We start from the raw sequence: 6,928 nt of genomic DNA, 5'->3' as shown, positions 1-6,928 counted from the left end.
TTTTGGAGATGCTTTGTCCTTTGACTTCAACTCTTCCTTGAAATCCTTCAACACACGCAAGGCTCTTTCCATGGCAAGCTCTATGTAGGGTGTCACCGTTGTCAGTGGCTACTTCCCATCCTCTCAGTGAAAACGATCCAGATGCTCTGTCACAGCATGGCTAATCAGCTGTCGGTTCTCGATCATGTTGGAATAGGATCCATTGATCCTTTTGTGTTTGTCATCACGCCCAGCAATCGCGAGTTTGAAGCTCGTCACAGCCATTCAATCCTTGAATCCTACTCGGAATACCACAGACAAGGTTTAGACTTTCCGGATTCTCATGAATGCTGCCATCAATCCGGCTTATACCACGAAGATTCTGATTAAGGAATCTAAGAGATATTCATTCAATCTGATGTAGAACGGAGGTGGTTGTCAGGCACACGTTCATGGATTGAGGAAGGTGATGAGTGTCACGGATCATCACCTCTTTCATAATTAAGCACGAATAAACATCTTAGATCGGACCATACACACGTTTGAATGAAATAAAAACAATTGCATTAATTCATTGAGACGCTGCAGAGCTCCTCACCCCCAACAATGGAGTTTAGAGACTCATGCTTCGAAAAGGTACAATTTTTAGATCTAAAATGTCATGAGGTCAAGATAAGTCTCTAAAAGTTGTTTAAATAGTAAACTAGTAACCTAGGTTTACAGAATATGAGTAAACTAAGATAATTGGTGCAGAAATCCACTTTTGGGGCCCGCTTGGTGTGTGCTGGGGCTGAGACTAAAGCTATCCACGAGCTGAGGCTTTTCTTGGAGTTGAACTCCAAGTTATAACGTGTTTTGGGCGTTCAACTCCGGATCATGACGTGTTTCTGGCGTTTAACTCCAGACAGCAGCATGTACTTGGCGTTCAATGCCATGTTACGTCGTCTATCTTCGCGCAAAGTATGGACTATTATATATTGATGGAAAGCCCTGGATGTCTACTTTCCAACGCCGTTGAGAGCGCGTCAATTGGATTTCTGTAGCTCCAAAAAATCCATTCCGAGTGCAGGGAGCTTAGGATCCAACAGCATCAGCAGTCCTTTTTCAGCCTAACTCAGATTTTTGCTCAGCTCCCTCAATTTCAGCCAAAAATTACCTGAAATCACAGAAAAATACACAAACTCTTAGTAAAGTCCAGAAATATGATTTTTGCCTAAAAACTAATAATATTCTACTAAAAACTAATTAAAACATACTAAAATCTACATGAAATTACCCCCAAAAAGCGTATAAAATATCCGCTCATCATCAACCAAAGCCAAAAGGAAAAAATCTAAATTATTTATATAGTAAATAGAAGAAAGCAATCATGAGTCTGAAATACCTCAATGTGTATTAGTTAAGAAAATCATAACATGAATGGTCCATAAGCCAATTGGGCAACTTAAATCAAATACGCATAAAAGCATCAGAGTAAATAAAAGTAAAAGAGAAACATAAATTATTGAACCTGGTATGAAGAAACAATCCTAATGACTAAAAGAAATCCTAAATCCTTTAAGAGAAATCCTAATCCTAAATCCTAAGAGAGAGGAGAGAACCTCTCTTTAAAAACTACATCTAAATCCTAAAACTATGTATGAATCTAGTATTCAGTCTCTAATCTCCATATGCTCATGAATGAATGAATTCCTTCATTTATAATCCTTCAATCTGTGTTCTTTGGGCTTGGATCTGGGCCAAAAGGGGCCCAGAATTTGCTGAGGATGACTTCTGCAAATTCTGCAGATCGCACATGTCACGCGTCCACATGGGTCACGCTGTCGCGTCATCTGGAGTGTTGCTTTTCCATGCGGTCGCGTCAGTCATGCGCCGCGTCAGCTGTGTTTCACAGGTCACGCGTTTGCCTCATCCATGAGCTCGCGTCGATTCTCTTTTGAGCAAACCACGCGTTCGCGTCGATTCTCTTTTGAGCGAACCACGCGTTTGCGTCGTCTATGCGGACGCGTCACTGCCAGTTTCTTCCAAGGACTCCAATTTGTGCTTTCCTTCCATTTTTGTATGTTTCCTTTCCATCCTTTAAGTCATTCCTGCCCTATAAAACTTGAAAGTACTCAACACACAAATCACGGCATCGAATGGTAATAAAGGATAATTAAATTTGGTAATTTTTAAAGCATAGGAAACATGTTTTCTCATATATCAAATTCCAAGGAAGGAATTGTAAAATCATGCAAATTCATATGAATAAGTAGGTGAAGGGTTGAATAAATCACTTATATTGAGCACAATATATATCATAAAATATGGGTTTATCAACCTCCCCACACTTAAACAATAGCATATCCTCATGCTAAATCCAAGATAAAGAGTAAGGTAAAGTGGTGGAATCTCATGCAATGCAATCTATCCTAGATGCAACTACCTAAATGAGTCATGCAAATCTAGTTATTATTCACTTGTATATAAAACTTACATGTAGTTAAATTAATTCACATTCTCAAGGAATTATATATGCATAGCCAACCTTAGGAATTATAACTTCTAAACCATCAATCTTCAGTTCTTCAAAATGGCGCTGTTGCCGGGGAATTGCAAACGTGTGCCTTATTATTGGTTATTGTAAATATTTTTCATTTATTTGTTTTTGTTTTCCCTTCTTATTTCTGATAACTACTATGAATTCTCACCCCTCTCACTTTGAGTTTGGTTCTACTTTTGTTGAAAGGAATGGAAGCTATAACAGGACTATGCATCATCTAAGCAATCAAAGATGGATGGAGCCAAGAGGATCTGATCACCCTTTTAGGCAATAACACCCTCCTAGATATCATGGATAGAGACCATTCTGCAATGCATACCAAGCTTATAGATATGTTGGACCGCCTTGTAGCTACCAACAAGCCCCACCCTATGCTCAGAGACTATCCTTTCAATATAACATCAACCCACCATACTCACAAGCTTCTTTTCACCATTCGCCACCATATGATCCTTATCCACCCTAACACCAATCCAATTACTCCCAAGAACCACCACTCCCCTATGCACCATGTCCGTATCCATCAAGCCAAGAATCACAGGTTTGCTTCGAAGAATCAATAGATCAATTTCATGCAACCCTTCATCAACTGGAGCAAGCAATAAATCAATTATCTTCTAGATGTTCGGATACTCAACAAATCCCCATGGCTTCATGTGGAGAATCTAATGAAGAACGCAGTACGAAGAAGACACTAGAAACTCCAGTGGACAGTATAGAGCATAACTTTGTACTGGAACAAGTAGAGGACGCTGTCATTGTAGAAGAAGAAGAGTTGATTGAAGATTTAGGAGATGCCAAACCTCCACAAGAACCCAGAGTTATGGAGAATTCCGTCAAGGATGTTACAATTGATGCTAAAGAGGATAGTGCACAGCCTCCAATGTAGATATCTTATGAAGAACTGGATGGAATAACACAAGACGCAAGTTTCCTTGATGATAATAATCACAAGTCGAGTTCTCTTAGTAATGAACTTGCATCCGCAAGTGAATTCTTTGAGACAGAAGAATCTTCCCTAAGTGAATACGAAGATGATGTAGAAGTTGACTTTTCCCAACCTCCCGATTATGACTCGAGTGATGAGGAAGATATCGAAGACTTTGATCAAGACATGGTTGAAACGGAAGAAGTTTGCAAAGAAGTGGAGGAATTCACAGATGACCACAAGGGAGTAAAGCTTGCAGAACCACCGGAAACACCTATCCCAAGGCCATTACCACCCAACACAAACTTCAAGTGGGTAAAATCCTTGACTTTTATCTTCAATTTTCCACTTGAATATGGTTTACTTGAAACAGATGGCCAGCTTAGAGCTTTTTGCAGCTTTAAGAGTAAAAGGGAAATGACTCGCACTCAGCACTGGTATGCAAGATTCAATGAGGTTTCACACTTCAAATTGAGGTGTAAGGATTGGTGTCAAGCTCAACTGAAAGGATCTCGGAAGCTGTTTGGTCACTACAGTGAGAATTCAGATTACTTATCACCCGACTAGAAAATACAGATCAAAACAAAGATGGGTGTAAAAGTAGAGTTTGGGATCCTGGAATCTATTCTGACATTCAACACCCTGGGAGCCTTGAAGCCTGTTTGAACTCACTTAAGGGCTTTACGTACCTTGTTTGGGACCCCGGAGGATGCTGGCATTCCAAATACTAGTAGAGATTTCTGGACAAATTCAAGCACAAGCCACCATAGCAGGAAGCTTATCAAATGTCCAACTTAAGGACTTTAACTAAAAGTGCTAGGTGGGAGACAACCCACCATGGTATGATCCTTCTTTCTCCATTCTACTCTGTTTTTGAATTTTGTTTGAACCTGGAATTTCTACATAACATTCATTACATTTTGCATTCTGCATACTTTATATAGAAAAAAAATTTAAGAGAGAGGAAGCACGCGACGCGACAGCGTCGCTGACGCGTCCGCGTCACAAGTGCAGTAAAAAAAAGGAAAGTGAACAGAGAGTCACGCTAAAGCAAGGCTGAAGGTGTGCCTTTGGCACAAATTATTCCACGCGACCGCGTCAGTTGAGGAAAATGCCTCCCACGCATCCGCGTCAATCACGCGAACGCGTGATTTGGATATCGGCGTAAAGATCCAACGCCCAGAAAGTTGGGCTGGAATCGTGCGGCTAGTGTGCGTTTAGCACAAAACGACCCACGCGTGCGCGTCCATGACGCTAACGTGTCACTTGCACAACACCCATTCCATGCGACAGCGTGAGCGACGCGATCGCGTCGTATGGATTTTATGACCCCTTAAACCAAACAGGGAGTTGCGCTGAAACGACGCTGGAAGCGTGCGTCTAGCACAAATTCCAGTGACGCGTTCGCGTGCTTCACGCGTCCGCGTCACCTATCTTATACCCAACCCACGCGATTGCGTCGACCACGCATACGCGTTAAACCTATTTCACCCTACTCACACGATCGCGTCCTCCACGCATCCGTGTGGATTTGCGATCACTAACCCCAATCCACACGAACCCTATCTCCTCGTGTCTACCAAACCCCTACCCCCCTCTTCCTCTCTTCTCTACAACTTCTACCACCTCGCAACCACCACCTCGCAACCGTCACCTGCAACCACCCCTAGCCGCCCAAATCACCGCGCCACCACCGCCGCAACCCACACCGCCGGCCACCACCCCAATCAACCCCTCATTCACCCCTACCACCGTCCCTGCTCCACCGCCACACCGCCGTTCTTCATCCAGCGCCGCCACATCTCCACCTCTCTGCCTTCATCCCTGTTCCATCTAATTGCACTTTACGCACCAGGTTCCGCCATACTACGATTCCTCCTTGCGATTCTTTAGTTTTTTTCCAATTTTTGTCCCGAATAGGCTAGATAGAGATGCATGTTTGTAGTGGATTTTAGGTGGTTAGGTAGCTAGGATGTGGTTAGTGGATTTAGGCCTGATAATTGCGCCGTACTTGTTACTTGTTTTATCTGTTCTGCAATTTTAATCTGGCTGTGATGTTAATACTATTCATATGCTATTTTTTAAATGTTTCTTGCTGCTGTTAGACTGTTCTTTACCACTCCTACTGTTTGTGACTCTTTGCAGCAATTGTTATTCTCATATGAATTGTTTTTCTTGCTGTTTATTTTCCGGGAACATCCAATTTTAGCCAGAATGCTGCCCATATTTTTTGTAAATTGTTTTGATATTCATTCATGTTTTGGTTTTAGCAATGTGAATTTGGCACTCCTTCGCCTTTACCAAACCAATTCATGAATGCACAGGCCAGCATTCTTATTCCCTTTGATTTCCTAGTTAATAAATTGGATTATTGATGATTTGATTTTACTTTTTACTACTTCTATATCTATATGAATCATCATCAATACCCTGTTATCCCTACTGGAATATGCGGTGACCGTTGCTTAAAATTGTGAAATTCTTGTTACTTAGAAACCAATCATCATGCCACTTACTCTGACTTCCTTTTTACTAACTCACTGATTTTCGCTTTCTAACCTCTTTTTCAATTTTACCCACTTTTAACTTTCTAACTTCCCCCTTTGCCTTTTCACTACTTCTTTCAATTAATTTCACTCATGGCATGATTATTGTTTTTCCTAATTAACAGGCTTTCCACTTCTAACATATTTTGGAATGTCATTTCTCATCTCAGTTTTTCAACTCCAAAACAATCCAAAATATACATTTACCTAACTCATTTCATCTTTCTACTGCTCCTTTGCTACTTCATGCTTATCTTGTTATTTGCCTACTTATTTTCCTGCTTTTATTCCTCAATTACATCTTGAAAATTCTATTTTTTAGGATGTCTGACTCTCAAGGTAGGGGAAAGGGGAAAGTAACTACTGGCAAACGAAAAAGGGGCGAATCCTCTGGTTCCATCCTTGGCATCTTACATGATGATTCCTAGCAGGAGAAGAACCTTACCCCGCAGAAAAAGGCTGATCAGTTGGTACCTGCAGCTGACCCGGTTAAATTTGCAAACAAATACTATGAGCTGAAGTTCCCGACTTTTGCCACAGCTAGGAACCTACACCTGGAAAAGACTCTAAAAATTCCAGAAAAACTCAAGCAGTACACTTCAGATCAGATCAAACAAAGAGACTGGTTCTTCCTGGAGAGAAACTTAACTAAGGTCAACTCATCTTGGGTCAGAGAATTCTACTGTAACTACTTTCTATCATCCTTGGATGCAGTATAGCTCAAAGGCAAACAGGTTCTGGTTACTAAGGAAGCAATTGAAGTCATCCTCCAGCTTCCACCTAAATCAGATCAGCTAGATAATTACCAGAAAGCTGAGGAGGATATGAGATTCATGAGGTTTGATTGGGATGCAGTGAAGAGGAATATCACTCTTGATCTTACTGTTCCTTGGGTCATGGGAACGAGCACAATGGTGCCCAAGGGAATCAGGC

The sequence above is a fragment of the Arachis duranensis genome, chromosome 3 (assembly GCF_000817695.3).
Source record: "Arachis duranensis cultivar V14167 chromosome 3, aradu.V14167.gnm2.J7QH, whole genome shotgun sequence".
In the NCBI taxonomy this organism is placed as follows: Eukaryota; Viridiplantae; Streptophyta; class Magnoliopsida; order Fabales; family Fabaceae; genus Arachis; species Arachis duranensis.
Note: the sequence above shows the minus strand (reverse complement) of the source record.